The sequence below is a fragment of the Odocoileus virginianus genome, chromosome 12 (assembly GCF_023699985.2).
Source record: "Odocoileus virginianus isolate 20LAN1187 ecotype Illinois chromosome 12, Ovbor_1.2, whole genome shotgun sequence".
Classification (NCBI taxonomy): domain Eukaryota; kingdom Metazoa; phylum Chordata; class Mammalia; order Artiodactyla; family Cervidae; genus Odocoileus; species Odocoileus virginianus.
This window is the reverse complement of record NC_069685.1, coordinates 37,451,334-37,467,320: the sequence shown is the minus strand read 5'-3', so window position 1 is coordinate 37,467,320 and position 15,987 is coordinate 37,451,334.

Here is a 15,987-nt window from a genome sequence, read left to right as displayed (position 1 = left end):
GCTAATGTAAAATGTTTCTTTTTTATGCGTTGATGGCCTTCAGTTTCATGGTGTTTATCCGTTGTGGTTCCCTGAAGATCCAAAAGAACTTAACTTAGCACATGACCTCTGGGCCGCTTGATAAGAGTCAAAATAAATTATTCCCTAACCTAGTCTCATTTCAGAACTACAAATTGGTAGCTTAGACTTTTTCTCACATATCAAATGATTAAAAATTTTTATTCTGATCTACGAGCTTAAAATCAGCTTTTCAGTTCAGTTCAGTCGCCCAGTGTGTCCGACTCTTTGCGACCCCATGAATTGCAGCATGCCAGGCCTCCCTGTCCGTCACCAACTCCCGGAGTTTACTCAAACTCATGTCCATCGAGTTGGTGATGCCATCCAGCCATCTCATTCTTTGTCGTCCCCTTCTCCTCGTGTCCCCAATCCCTCCCGGCATCAGGGTTTTTCCAATGAGTCAACTCTTGGCATGAGGTAGCCAAAGTACTGAAGTTTAAGCTTCAGCATCAGTCCTTCCACTGAACACCCAGGAATGATCTTTAGGATGGACTGGTTGGATCTCCTTACAGTCCAAGGGACTCTCAAGAGTCTTCGCCAACACCACAGTTCAAAAGTATCAATTTTTCAGCGCTCAACTTTTTTCACAGTCCAACTCTGACATCCATACACGGCCACTGGAAAAACCATAGCCTTGACTAGACGGACCTTTGTTGGCAAAGTAATGTCTCTGCTTTTTAATATGCTATCTAGGTTGGTCATAACTTTCCTTCCAAGGAGTGTCTTTTAATTTCATGGCTGCAGTCACCATCTGCAGTGATTTCGGAGCCCAAAAAAATAGCCTGACACTGCTTCAGCTGTCTCCCCATCTATTTCCCATGAAGTGATGGGGACCAGATGCCATGATCTTAGTTTTCTGAATGTTGAGCTTTAAGCCAACTTTTTCACTCTCCTCTTTCACTTTCATCAAGAGGCTTTTGAGTTCTTCTTCACTTTCTGCCATAAGGGTGGTGTCATCTGCATATCTGAGGTTATTGATATTTCTGCCGGCAATCTTGATTCCAGCTTGTGCTTCTTCCAGCCTGCATATAAGTTAAATAAGCAGGGTGACACTATATACAGTCTTGACATACTCCTTTTCCTATTTGGAACCAGTCTGTTGTTCCACGTCTAGTTCTAACTGTTGCTTCCTGACCTGCATATAGGTTTCTCAAGAGGTGGGTCAGGTGGTCTGGTCTTCCCGTCTCTTTCAGAATTTTCCACAGTTTATTTGTGATCCACACAGTCAGGGTTTTGGTATAGTCAATAAAGCAGAAATAGATGTTTTTCTGGAACTCATGCTTTTCTGATGATCCAGCGGATATTGGCAATTTGATCTCTGGTTCCTCTGCCTTTTCTAAAACCAGCTTGAACATCTGGAAGTTCACAGTTCACGTATTAGCTTTCAGTTTATTCCAAAAATAGTCATTTATGCACTCTGTTATTATGGTTGATTATCATTACCATTACCTAGGCAGCACAGCTAAGCACTTCTACTTGGCTATCAGACTTTTAGGGTTGAAGCTCTAATAGCAGCTTGTGATTTTTGAAAAGTTACTTAGCCTCTCTGTGTCTTAGTTTCCTTATCTGTAAGTGAAGATAATAGGTATTTTCTAATGTTTTTATCCAGATTAAATAAGTTATTTAGGTTTCAGACACATAGTAAGTACTCAAGTGTAAGCAATTATTAACCATAAATAGCTAATACTTTATTATAATTACTAATACCAACATTGATGTTACTAATACCAACATTAATATTACTAATACTATGTTACAGTAATTACTAATATCAAAAGTTACTAGTATCAGTTTTGAATAATACTTCAAAATGAAAGAAGCAAAAGTGCTTTGAGGATGCCTCTGCATTGTCAGAAAATGCAACGTGATTCTTTCTGTTATACAGGTTTCTGGGTGTAAAAGACGAATCCAGATGTTACTCTCACTCTGTCTAGATTTTTCACAGCAAAGTAACAACTTTATATAACTGTCATATTCCTAGAACCAACTCAATTAACAGAATCTTCCTTTGAAAATCTTTCCAGAACTGATAAATCCTTATCCTAGAAGACAAACTGTCTCATTGTCAGTCTGCTTAAGACAGGGCTCTGAGTTCTGAAGTCTTGCCCAATGTGTAGGAAGGAATGGAGCCAAGACTATGAATTATTCCTTTTATATATGTATGTATATATATATATATATACACATATGTATATATATAATTTTTATAACTTTCTTTTTATATTGGAGTATAGCTGATTAGCAATGTTGTGATAGTTTCAAGTGGACAGCAAAAGGACTCAGTTGACTATTTACTATTTTTTTAAGGCTGAGGACACAGTTTCATCTGGAGAGAGAGAGGGATATTTTTCCTAAGAGCCCTATTACTGTTTCTGTCTGTTCCTAGTCTGGTAGGATAATATTAACAGATTGCCTCCCCTAACCAGCATTACCTTCTTTCGATGTTTTTGTGCATGACTCCACCCCAAACAAGCAACTAGGCATCCTGTGCTTATTTATTGCTTTAAGGGAAAGATGCAGCGAAAGAAAAGAAAGCAGAGGAGGGAAAAAAAGGAGTCCGTCCTGGCTTTCATACTGCAAAAGTCTTGACTTACAGGAACCAAAAAAATACTCCTGGCGGAGCAAGAGATGTGGATAAGAAATGTTTGGTGAGAGCATGGCTTTCCACTCACAGGAAAAACTGAAATGAACTCCCCTCTTGTGCTGGAGAAAGAGGAGGTTGTGGCAGGTAGAAAGTGGGGAGAAAGAGGAAAGGTAGCAGAGGACTGGTTTAGATGGTCCCTAACTTGGAGAGTGAGCAAAACAACACCCCTGTATTTGTCAGTGTGCCCTGGGAGTTGTAGCTGTTTTTCAGTCTCCCAGTTGTGTCCAGCTCTTCACGACCCCGTGGACTGCAGCACGCCTGGCCTCCCTGTCCCTCACCATCTCCCAGAGTTTGCCCAAGTTGATGTCATGCCATCCAGCCATCTCATCCTCTGATGCCCTCTTCTTCTCCTGGAAGAAAAGACACCTTCTTTCTGAGACGGGAGCTTGCAGAAAGGAACTCTGAACCCAGTAGAGGCTGGGAGAACCAATGACTGGGTTAGGATGCCGAGTTTCACACTGTATACCCGTGTAGACAGATGGCATTGGGGACCAGAGGTCCCAACCTAAACAGTTGCCGCCACACTAGACATTCTCAAATTTAGATCCAACCCTGGTGGTGGGGGGAGGTGGAATACCAGAAATTGGCAAAGATTATGGTATCACCAACCCTTTGGAATAGACAATTCAAAATTGAACTTAAAGGTGAGTTATGGAAAAATAAATTTGTGTTTATACATTCACATGGTTATAGGCTGTGACAAGGACACAGACAACTTTGGAGTAACACCCAAGCACATTGTCAAAGACAAGAAATCAGGAAGGACACCAGGGTTTGGGGAGAAACTTCAGGATCTTAGATGTTTAAAGTCAGTCTCTGACAGCAAAATCGGAACTGGTCAACATGTAAGTCTTCAAGGAGACAACACAATTCTGCTCCTGGAGGGGACGGCTGGTGTTGATGAGGTGGTAATGTGCGGGAGAGTAATGACTTCGCACCCCTGCTCTGAACCACATAGAGAAATGGCTGTTTCCACTAAAAGAACAATCAAGAACGGAAAAGCAGTTCACAGGTTCTGCCTCCTACATGTATGACAACTGTGGTTTTTCTGACCTGGAGCACTGAACCAGTGGAAGAAGCAGAGGCCACCAGGGGACAGCAGAGTCTAGGCCACAAGCAGAAATCATCCCACAGACAGAAATGGTACCTGGGGCTCCGGGCCTGAGGACTCCCAGTGTGACAAGATTCTTCTTCTAGGTGCTGGAAGTGACATGACAAAAATGGTATTGACGATCAGTTGACAATCACACCCAGTAAGAGGGCTATGTCTATTCCTTTTCTGAGGAGAAATAAGATTAATCTTAACTATTTTAAGTTGCAAAATGTATAGTTCTCCAATAGACCAGAACCAATGATACACTGATGTGAACCCACAAAATCACTGTTGAAATCCAATTTACATTTACCTAAAAGGACTTCCTCAACATGGATTTTATAATTATCACAGAAATAACTTGGCACCTACTGCTCACTGCCATGTGCCAGGCTCTGTGCTAAGTGCTTTACATAATTAATGTTATTGTCTTCAACTTAACTGTGTCATAGGTCATCTTAACATCCTATCATCAGACGAACAAGTGCCAGTGAGGTCACAAAAGTTGCCCAACGTGACTCCAAAGCCAATTCACTATGTATCGGTTTGGCCGAAAAGTTCCTTTGGTTTTTCAAATATAATTAAAAGACACATTTTTCATTTTCACCAAAAGCTTTATTGAACAACATATTCACTGTTTTGTTCCACTACCTTCTGTCACTTTTCAGTCAACTTCATAATTCCATATTTCCAAAACTTTCTCTCTTTTTTGGCCAAAGGACTATTAATAGCAAGCCAGGGCTCTGTGGCTTAGACAGTAAAGAATCTGCCTGCAATGCGGGAGACCCACATTCAATCCCTGAGTCAGGAAGATCCCCTGGAGAAGGGAATGGCAACCCACTCCAGTATTGTTGCTGAGAAAATCCCATGGACGGAGGAGCCTGGCTGGCTACGGTCCACGAGGTCACAAAGAATCAGACACAGCTGAGTGACTATTAATACCAGGTGCCTTTTACAGTATTCCAAGGAATTGAAAAATTTTCCATTAAGAGAATTTGGTAAAGACCAAAATAAATAGAAATTCAAAGATTCAGTGAATACAGGGGATGAATTTGTAACCAAGCTGTAACAGTATTTGCCTGCTTATCAAAGAAATACGTGGCCTTGAGTTATCCTAATGGAAGATTATGTGTTTTCTGTTGACTACTTCTGGACACTTTTCATGAAGTGCCTTCAGCTGGTCTGAGGATAGTACTTGTTGGAATTAATCCTTTGGCCTGCCAGAAGGAGTTCATAATAGAGGACTCCCTTTCAATCCCACCATATACACAATATCACCTTCTTTAGATGAATACTGGCCTTTGGTGTGGTTGGTGGTGTTTCATTTTGCTTAACCCACAATCTGTTCCACTTTATTTTTAAAAATGTATTTTATTAGTTTTGGCTGTGCTGGGTCTTTGTTGCTGCACAAAAACTTTCTCTGGTTGTGGCAAGGGGTGGCTACTCTTCATTGTGGTGTGTGAGCTTCTCATCACAGTGGCTGGTTTCTCTTGTCGCAGAGCACGGGTGCTAGGTGCGAAGGCTTCAGTGACTGCAATGTATGGGCTCAGTAGTTGGATCACTGGACCACCAGGGAATCCACGTTCCACATTGCTAAGGTAAAAAATAGTCAAGACCTAAATGTTGAGAGTTATGTTTTCTTTGGTGGCAATTTGAGGACTTTAACCCCAACAGACAGCATTTCAAGTGACGCTGAGAGAACTGTTCTGAGGACGTGGGGGTAGGGTGAATCAGGTTATATAGAAGTCTGTAACAAGAGGCAGGTAGTCTGAACATCAAAAGATTATTGTTAATTAAGGAAAACCAGATATTTCAAGTTAAGGAATTTAGTGGGTTTTTTTTGTATGGGAAGATGTACGAGTCTGGGCTTACTGAAATCATTTCTTTTATGTGTATCTCAGTTATCTGGATCAGTATCTTGTGATTTGATTTTTTACATCTTTAGTTTCTCGTTTGTTGTAGGGAGGAGTGGCAGCTTGAGGTGGTTCGCTGGCTGCCAGATAGAAGGCACTGTTCTTCCTGGGCATACTCCAGGCCCAGAAATTTACCTATGGAAGGCCAAGGATAGCTGATGGCTATGCCATCCTTATTTACAGATACGGCAGGAAATATGCCATTTCACAACATTATGTGCATTATCCACTTTTCATCACCCATCACAGTATATTTTAAAAGCAGAACATTTTCATTACCTTTAAGTAGAGAATCGCATGCAGAAATACAATCAAGAAGGTTTTTTTCACTTGTGTGGAAACCAAATATCAAAGCAATTATTAATAATATAACCAAGTTTGTGTAAATGATTTTCAGCTCTTGATTTGGATACTATGAGTATGTCAGCTGTCCCCTGCATGGTATAATACTGATTGTTCTCAATTAATGATTTGATTGCTGTCAACTTCAACTGGCTTACCTGACCATGAAGTGTTATCTAAAGAGAAATCTCTAGGATGAAACTTCAAAAACCACTTTTGCATGTTTGACCAGTCACAGCACCTTCTCCATACACTACACAAATCTTTTTTTGTGTTTCAGTTATGTTTTTAGCTTTCTTGAAATAATAAAGATTTTATGCTTTTATGCCAAAATGTTGCTTTTTTCCTTCCGTCTTCAATCTTAAAATAAGTACACAAAAATTCACCAATTTTGATGAGTTTTTTTTAATGCATGCTAATATGAGAGCTATCACAATACAATTTAACAAAATTTCTTCAATGAAGTTAAAGACAACTAAGCACTACTAGAGCCATCTTCAGAAAAAAACGAACAAACATTCTGACCAACCCAATACTAGAAAGATAAAACCTAACACTCTATCTTTAAACCTCTAAGTTTTAAATATTGTGTAAGAAATACCAAGATATGTAAAGGGCCTTGAGCTCCTCATGACATTAGTGCTGGACTTGGTTTATTCTTGCATAACTCAGTTTTGGCCTGATATTATAAAGCAGTTTAGGCTCCTATACATTTTGTAAGTTATTCATTATCTATAGAATGTGTCGTTGCCGTTGTCACTCAGTCGTATCCAACTCTTTGCAACCCCATGTACTGCAGCACGCCAGGCTTCCCTGTCCTTCACCATCTCCCTGAGTTTGCTCAAACTCATGTCCATTGAGTCAGTGATGCCATCCAACCATCTCATCCTCTGTCGTCCCCTTCTCCTCCTGCTTTCAATCTTTCCCAGCATCGGGGTCTTTTCCAGTGAGTCGGCTCTTCACATCAGATGGCCAAAGTATTGGAGCTTCAGCTTCAGCATCAGTCCTTCCAGTGAATATTCAGGTTAGATTTCCTTAAGGACTGACTGGTTTGATCTCCTTACAATCCAAGGGACTCTCAAGAGTCTTCTCCAGCACCACAATTCAGAAACATTTATTCTTTGGTGCTCAGTCTTCTTTATGGTCCAACTCGCACATCCGTATTTGACTAAAGGAATTCCTGATAATACCAAAAACACAGAATGAACTGCTTTCCAATTCTTTCTGTTATTTTGACCCTCAAAAACAAATAAACAAATGAACATACTGTTATGTCATTTTTATTGAAGGATATAGGTTCCTAGAATTCAAATTTGAAGGACTTTGAATTTGACTATGTTTAGTGAAGCTACTGTTTAATGGTTATCATATTCTTTATACAATTCCTGCTGCTTGTTTTGTGGTTTCAGCTAGGCTTTGGTGCTGTGCTGTGGCTTCATCATCAAGATGGCAGGCAACAATGGGAAAGGAAGGATTTCTATGATGTTGAGAGAAGAGTCATTCAAGTGCCCTGGACTGCACACCAGAAGCAAAGAGCTGACTTGGTGTTTTTGCCCTCGGAATGGAATATCTCACCTTGCTAAGAAGAAAGGTTTCAGAGAGGGGTTTGACTTTTTTTCAGATCACAACGGTGGATCTATTTAAATCCTGGAACTCTGATGATTGCTCCAGAAATTCATACAACAGAGCATCATCCAAAGAAGGTCAGCTTTTACTGTTAATACAAAACTGTGAGGCTGGTGTTTGAATCCCTTTTCACAGAGGAGGAAACTGAGTACAAGACGTTAAAGAAGTGCCCCCAGACCATGACGCCGAGCCGTCAGGCCATGAAACGTGCCTCCTAGGTCCCCAAGGGCATTGTTCTTCCTCTATCTGAATATTCGGGAATATCTGCCAATAATAATAATTTTGTTTTTGTCATTAGTGATGACAGTTTTATCATTGCTGCTTCTGAGAAAAAAAAAAAAAGAGCCAACAGATTCAGTCACTCCTTGAATAATCCCTTAAAAGTGACTTTTGGATCACACTGTTGAAAAGAGGCCATGTATTCAGGTCATCAAAAAAATAAAAAAGCTTTTAAGCTTCAAATGGAGAATTTAGATCATGATTATTTAGTACACAGCTAAATTGCAACTAGATCTAGGAAAATAGAATTCCTCTGTACTCAGAATCTTGATACATGTTCAATGAGGACTCTGTTCTTTTGATTTATTTTTATAGCTAATAAGATACTCAAATATAATAGAATGATAATATTTGCTGAAATATTTCCATTAGCAGTGCAACATCTACTGGGGAAAAAAACTGTCGTTATTCAGCCAACATTACTGAGTACCTAATACCTGTTGGGCTAGCATATAGTTATAAGAACAACAGAGTTGCTGTTTTTAAGGAGTTCACTGTTTTCTAAAAGAGACAAATCATTATAATATATGTACAATTTATGTATAATAATGTATATACATAATAATATCTATTATATTCAAGACACTGTGGGAAAAAATTGGAATATTAGACTTTAGAGATCTCTAACAATTTTATAGGGGAGGTAGGATTTGTTCTAAGTCTTCTTTAATTCCAGAAAATACTTCACCAGGCTAAGAGACTAGAGTCTGGGGACACCTGTTAATATTATACATAGAGCATGGCCTTAAAATGATTTCCATTTAAGAAATTAAAAGCCAGAGAAAGAAGAGAAGCTTTTATTCCCGAAGCATGGGGGAGAACATGGTGGAAGGTTAATAGCAGAACATCTGATAAGAGTAAGACCCAGATCCTCAGTTCACTGAGGAAAAAGCTAGTGCAGAATGATGGTCTAAATACAGCAAAGTCAAATAGAAAAAGAATTCTCCATGTACTCACAATTTCACCCAGATTTGCTCAAAACTCACAACTATGAGCAAAACTTGGCTATATATAAATACATAATTCTAGAGTACACGCAGAATTTTCATTCCTTCTCCAAAATCTAATAATGTTTGAGAGAAGTTTAAATAATACCAAAACTCTTAATTGTTCAAAGACTAACTCATGAGAAATTTTCATTTGTATGTGGAAAACTTTTCCTTCTAGTCATGCTCTTTGCCTAAGGAGATTTTTTTTAATAATTAATTTTTATTGGAGTATAGTTGATTTCATTCTGTCTGTCTTCTGATGGATGAGGATAAGAGGCTTACAGAAGTTTCCTGATGGGAGGGACTGGCTGTGGGGAAAACTGGGTCTTGCTCTGGTGGGCTCAGTAAATCTTTAATCCAATTTTCTGCTAATGGGTGGGCCTGTGTTCCCTCCCTACAGTTTGGCCTAAGGCCAAACTATGGTAGGGGCAATGGCAGTAATGGCAACTTCCTTCAAAAAGACTTATGCCAGCACACCGCAGCTCCCAGGACTGTTGGAGTCAGTGCCCCTGACCCCGTGGCAGGCCACTGTTGCCCACACCTTTGCTGGAGACTCCCAAACACTCACAGGCAAGTCTGGCTCAGTCTCTTGTGGGGTCACTGCTCCTTTCTTCTGCTTCCTGGTACACACAAGATTTTGTTGTGCCCTCCAAGAGTCTGTTTCCCCAGTCCTGTGGAAGTTCTGAAATCAAACCTCACTGGCCTTCAAAGTCAAATTCCCTGGGGGTTCTCAGTCTCTTTGCTGAATTCCCAGCTTGGGAAATCTGTTGTGGGCCCTAGAACTTTTCCAACAGGACAGAAACCACTTTCTTATAATTGTTCTCCAGTTTGTGGCTCGTCAGCTGAGTGGCTCTACAGTGGAGCTAACAGGGACCTCCTCCAAGAGGACTTATAACCTCAGATATACAGATGACACCACTCTTATGGCACAAAGCAAAGAGGAACCAAACAGCCTCTTGATGAAGGTGAAAGAGGAGAGTAAAAAAGCTGGCTTAAAACTCAACAGTCAGAAAACTAAGATCATGGCATCTGGTCCCATCACTTCATGGCAAATAAATGGGGAAAAAATGGAAAGAGTGACAGACTTTACTTTCTTGGGCTCCAAAATCACTATAGATGGTGACTGCAGCCATGAAATTAAAAGACATTTGCTTCTTGGAAGAATACCTATGACAAGCCTAGACAGTGTATTAAAAAGCAGAGACAATACTTTGCCAACAACAGTCTATATAGTCAAAGCTATGGTTTTTCCAGTAGTCATGTATTGATGTGAGAGTTGGGCCACAAAGAAGGCTGAGCCCCAAAGAATTCATGCCTTTGAACTGTAGTGTTGGAGAAGACTTTTGAGAGTCCCTAGGACTGCAAGGAGATCAATACCTGTCAATCCTAAAGGAAATCAATCCCGAATACTCATTGGAGGGACGGATGCTAAAGCTGAAGCTGCAGTACTTCGGCCACCTGATGCAAGGAGCTGACCCTTTGGAAAAGACATTGATGCTAGAAAAGACTGAAGGCCGGAGGAGAAAGGGACGACAGAAAATGAGATGATTGGATGGCATCACTGACTCAATGGACATGAGTTTGAGTAAGCTCTGGGAGTTGGTGATGGACAGGGAAGCCTGGTGTGCTACAGTCCACCGGGTCACTAAGAGTCGGACATGACTGAGCAACTGAACAACGAACAACAAATAGTTGATTTACAATGTTGTATTAGGTTCTGCTATACAGCAAAGTGATTCAGTTATACATATGCATGTGTCCACTCTTTTATATTCTTTTCCAATATAGGCCATTAAATGGTACTGAGTACAGTTCCCTGTGCTACCCAGCAGGTTCTTGTCTATTTTATGCATAGTATGTATATGTCAATCCAGATCTTCCAATATATCCCTCACCCACTGTCCACCTTGGTAATGATAAATTTGTTTTCTATATCTGTGATTCTATTTCTATTTTGTAAGCAGTTCATTTGTACCATTTTTAAAGAATCCATGTATATATGATATCGTGTAGTATGTGTCTTTCTCTGCCTAGCATTATTTCATTCTTCTTATGGCTGAGTAACATTCCATTGTGTAAATGTACCACATCTTCTCAATCTATTCCTCTGTCAATGGACATTTAGTAGACTTTTAAAACTGTTATTTTTGTTTAGTCACTAAGTCATGTCCGACTCTTTGTGACCCCATGAACTGCAGCAGGCCAGGCTTCCCTGTCCTTCACCATCTTCAGGAGTTTGCTTAAATTCATGTCCACTGAGTCAGTGACGCCATTCAACCATCTCATTCCCTGTTGCCCCTTTCTCCTCCTGTCTTCAATCTTCCACAGTATCAGGGTCTTTTCTAATGAAAAGAGGTGGCCAAAGTATTGGAGCTTCAGCATCAGCATCAGTCCTTCCAGTGAATATTCAGGGTTGATTTCCTTTAGGATTGATTGGTTTGATCTTCTTGCAGTCAAAGGGACTCTCTAGAGTCCGTTCCATCACCACAGTTCAAAAGCATCAATTCTTCTCTGCTCAGTTACCAGATAGTTATGGGGGGTGGGGAGCCCAAGCAAGAGCTGAGGCAGAGTGTTAGCGTGGATGCAGGCCCAGGCTCCCCATCTGCCCCTGACACCCTAGCACATACCCCAGACCTGTGGTGCATCCACGAGGATGGGCTCCAGGGAAAACACCCGGGCCACTGAGGCTCTTTTCCCAGTGCTGGGTGAGGCAGTGACGGTACTCAGGCACCTACTGCTCTACGTGAAGCCTCTTATCCAGGTAGGTCATGAGTAGATGCCCCACCATTGGGACCAGCATGCTGGGGAAGAAAGTCCTCTGCCCACCAAGCTTCCTCATCTACACCACGGACCCTGTGCAAGCAGATGGGAAGCTAGGCCCTTCCCAGGCCTGAGCGCCTGGCTGACATCTGCCACCCTCCCCACCGTGACCTGGGTGGTATGAAGAATGCTTTTCCTCTGGCTGAGATGGAGATGGTTTCCAGCTCAGATGACACAAGGACTTCTCTGAATGGAAGTGGTGAAGGAGAACCCTAGAGACGCCAATGCTGGTCATGTCCCACATGCTGGCCCGCCCCTCTGCCTATCATCTCCATGTGCTGCACAGTCGGTTCTGTGGACCGAGGGCCAAGGACAGCCCAGAGTTGAGCCCCACGGGGAAGATTTTCATAGAAGAGAGGCTGCTGGGATTCTCTATGGGCTTAACCCCTCAACTCCTGGGAGATGCAGTTTTCCTGTGGACCTGCTGGCCACTTCATCAATGTCTACCTGGCAGGTGACTGCATGAGGGACACCCCAGGAGGGCTGGGCAATGAGACCACAATCCAGGTTCCCAGTTCAGCCAGGCCCTGGACATCTGGAGCCACCCTAAATTTGTGATGGGGGGTCTCAGTTAGCATGTTGACCTACCCCTTCCTGCTGGTCAGCGATCTCATGGCCGTGAATGACTGGGTTGCATGCCAGGCTCCCTGCTCACTCCCCAGTGTTCCAATTCTGGATCCACTGCTGGAAGGACCTGAGTGTGCAAGGCCAGCATGTCTGAGGCTCCAGTCTGCTTTTCTGCTGGGTGGCATCAAGATCGTGCTTTGTCCTAGAGTAAAATGAATCATGTGAAACAACAGAAGGGTCTCCGTTCATTTCCAAGGCAAACCATTCAATATCAGAGTAATCCAAGTCTATGCCCCAACCACTAATGACAAAGAAGGTGAAATTGAATGCTTGTGTGAAGACTTACCTACAAGACCTTCTAGAACTAACACCAAAAACAGATGTCCTTTTCATCATAGGAGACTAGAATACAAAAGCAGGAAGTGAAGAGATACCTGGAGTAACAAGCACATTTGGCCTTGGAATACAAAATGAAGCAGGCAAACCCTAACAGAATTTTGCCAAGACAATGCACTGGTGATAACTAGCACCCTTTTTCAACAACACAAGAAACAACTTTACACGTGAACATCACCAGATGGTCAATACTGAAATCAGATTGATTATATTCTTTGTAGCCAAAGAGAGAGAAGTTCTATAGTCACAAAAGCAAGACCAGGAGCTGACTGTAGCTCAGATTATGAACTCCTTATTGCAAAATTCAGACTTATATTGAAAAGTGTAGGGAAAACCACTAAGCCTTTCAGGTATGACCTAAATCAAATCCCTTATGATTATACAGTGAAGGTGACAGATAGATTCAAGGGATTAGATCTGATAGACAGAGTATCTGAAGAGCTATGGATGGAGGTTTGCAACATTGTACAAGAGGTGGTGACAAAACCACTCCCAAGAAAAAAAAATTTGAAAAGACAAAATGGCTGTCTGAGGAGGCCTTACAAATAACTGAGAAAAGAAGAGAAGCAAAAAGCAAAGGAGAAAAGGAAAGATATAGCCATCTGAATGCAGAGTTCCAAAGAATAGCAAGGAGATTCAAGAAAGCCTTCTTAAGCTAACAATTCAAAGTAATACAGAAAAACACTAGCATGGGAAAGACTAGAGATTTCTCCAAGAAAATGAGATCTACTAAGGGTACGTTTCATGCAAAGATGGGCACAATAAAGGACAGAAATGGTATGGACCTAACAGAAGCAGAAGATATTAAGAAGAGGTGGCAAGAGTACACAGAAGAACTGTACAAAAAATGTTCTGTTGCTGCTGCTGTTGCTAAGTTGCATCAGTCATGTCCGACTCTTAGCGACCCCATGGACTGCAGCCTACCAGGCTCCCCCGTCCATGGGATTTTCCAGGCAAGAGTACTGGAGGGGGGTGCCATTGCCTTCTCCGAAAAAAGGTACTAATGCCACAAATAACCACAATGGTGTGATCACTCACCTAGAGACAGATGTCCTGCAGTGTGAAGTCAAGTGTGTCTTAGGAAGCATCACTAAGAACAAAGATAGTGGAAGTGATGGAATTCCAGCTGAGCTATTTCAAATCCTAAAGAATGATGCTATTAAAGTGCTGCATTCAATATGTCAGCAAATTTAGAAAACTCAGCAGTGGCCAAAGGATTGAGAAAGGTCATTTTCTTTCCAATCCCAAAGAAGGACAATGCCAAAAAATGTTCAAACTACTCCAGAGTTGCACTCATTCACATGCCAGCAAGTAATGCTCAAAATTTTTCAAGCTAGTGTTCCAAAGTATGTGAACCATGAACTTCCAGATGTTCAAGCTGAATTTAGAAAAGGCAGAGGAGCCAGAGATCAAATTGCCAACATCCATTGGATCATGGAAAAAGCAAGAGAATTCCAGAAAAACTTCTGCTTCATTGACAGTGTTAAAGCCTTTGACTGTGTGGATCACAACAAACTGTGGACAATTCTTAAACAGATAGGAATACCAGACCACCTTGCCTACATTCTGAGAAATGTGTCTGCAGGTCAAGAAGCAACAGTTAGAATCGGACATGGAACAATGGACTGGTTCAGAATTGTGAACGGAGTACGTCAAAGTTGTAATTGCCACCCTGCTTATAACTTACTTGCAGAATTCACATCATGTGAAATGCTGGGCTGGATGAATTACAAGCTGAAATCAAGACTGCCAGGAAAAACATCAACAACCTCTGATATGCAGATGACACCACCCTTACAGCAGAGGGGGAAAAGGAACTAAAGAGTATCTTAATGAAGGTGAAAGGAGAGTGGGAAAGCTGGCTTAAAACTCAATATTCAAAAATCTAAGATCATGACATCCAGTCCCATCACTTCATGGCAAATAGATGGGGAAAAATAGAATCAGTGATAGACTTTATTTTCTTGGGCTCTGAAATCACTGCTGATGATGACTGCAGTCATGAAATGAAAAGACACTTGCTCCTTGGAAGAAAAGCTATGACAAACTTAGAAAGCATATTAGAAAGTAGAGACCTCACTTCACCAACAAAGGTCTGTATAGTCAAAGCTATGGTTTTTTCCAGTAGTCACATATGGATGTGAGAGTTGGACCATAAAGAAGGCTGAATGCCAAAGAATTAATGCTTTTGAACCGTGGTGTTGAAGAAGACTCTTGAGAGTCCCTTGGACTGCAAGGAGATCAAGCCAGTCAATCCTAAAGAAAATCAACCCTGAATGTTCACTGGAAAGACTGATGCTGAAGTGGAAGCTCCAACACTTTGGCTACCTGAGTTGAAGAGCCAACTCACTGGAAAAGACCCTGATGCTGGGAAAGATTGATGGCAGGAGAAGGGGTCGACAGAAGAAGAGATGGTTAGATGGCGTCCCCGACTCAACGGACATGAGTTTGAGGAAACTCCAGAAGGTAGTGAAGGACAAGGAACCCTGGCGTGCTACTGTTCATAGGGTTGCAAAGAGTTAGACACAACTGAGTAACTGAATAACAATGACAACAAACATAGTTCAGTTCAGTTCACAAATCACCCAAACATAAATCATCCAAAAAACCACGCTGTCTGAGCCGGGCCACCCTGGTGAGGCCCGACTATCTCAAGGCACCTGTCAGACCAACGGAGCAGCACCTAGAAGTGCTCCAGACCAGCTGGACTCCGGTTTCCATATTCCCCCTGTGTCTTTCTGGAAGCAGGGCTGGGTTGGTTGAGGCTGCAACCAGTGGATTGATGACTGTTAGACCCAGGAAGTTGGGGTAGGGCTGGGGAACTGGGGCAGAATCCCCTGCTTTGCAGATTTCCTGAGTCTGTCTTATGCAGGGGACCAGAGAATGGCTTGTGGAGGCCCAAGTTGGATGAGCAAAGGGTTGTGACATCAGGTGCCACCTCCCCCATTTACATCTCTGGGATCAGCCCCAGCTCTGATCCTGCTGGCCAGCTGGGACCTTTGCTCTCTTGCTTTGTAAATAGAATGTGATCCCCTTTCACAAGGCCACCAGCCTGTCCAGGTCTTTGCTGGAAGCTCACTTTATTTTTCTCAACACTGGCGGCACCTTCTGAATGGAAATCATGTGACTGCTCAGAATGTGGCCCCCTCGTCAAATGCTTGTCTGTTGAATGGTGATGATGCCTTTCACGCAGGATATGGTTACCTATGCAGTTGTGGATACCCAAGTGTTAGGCAGATCAGTGACTCTAGTCCTATCCGA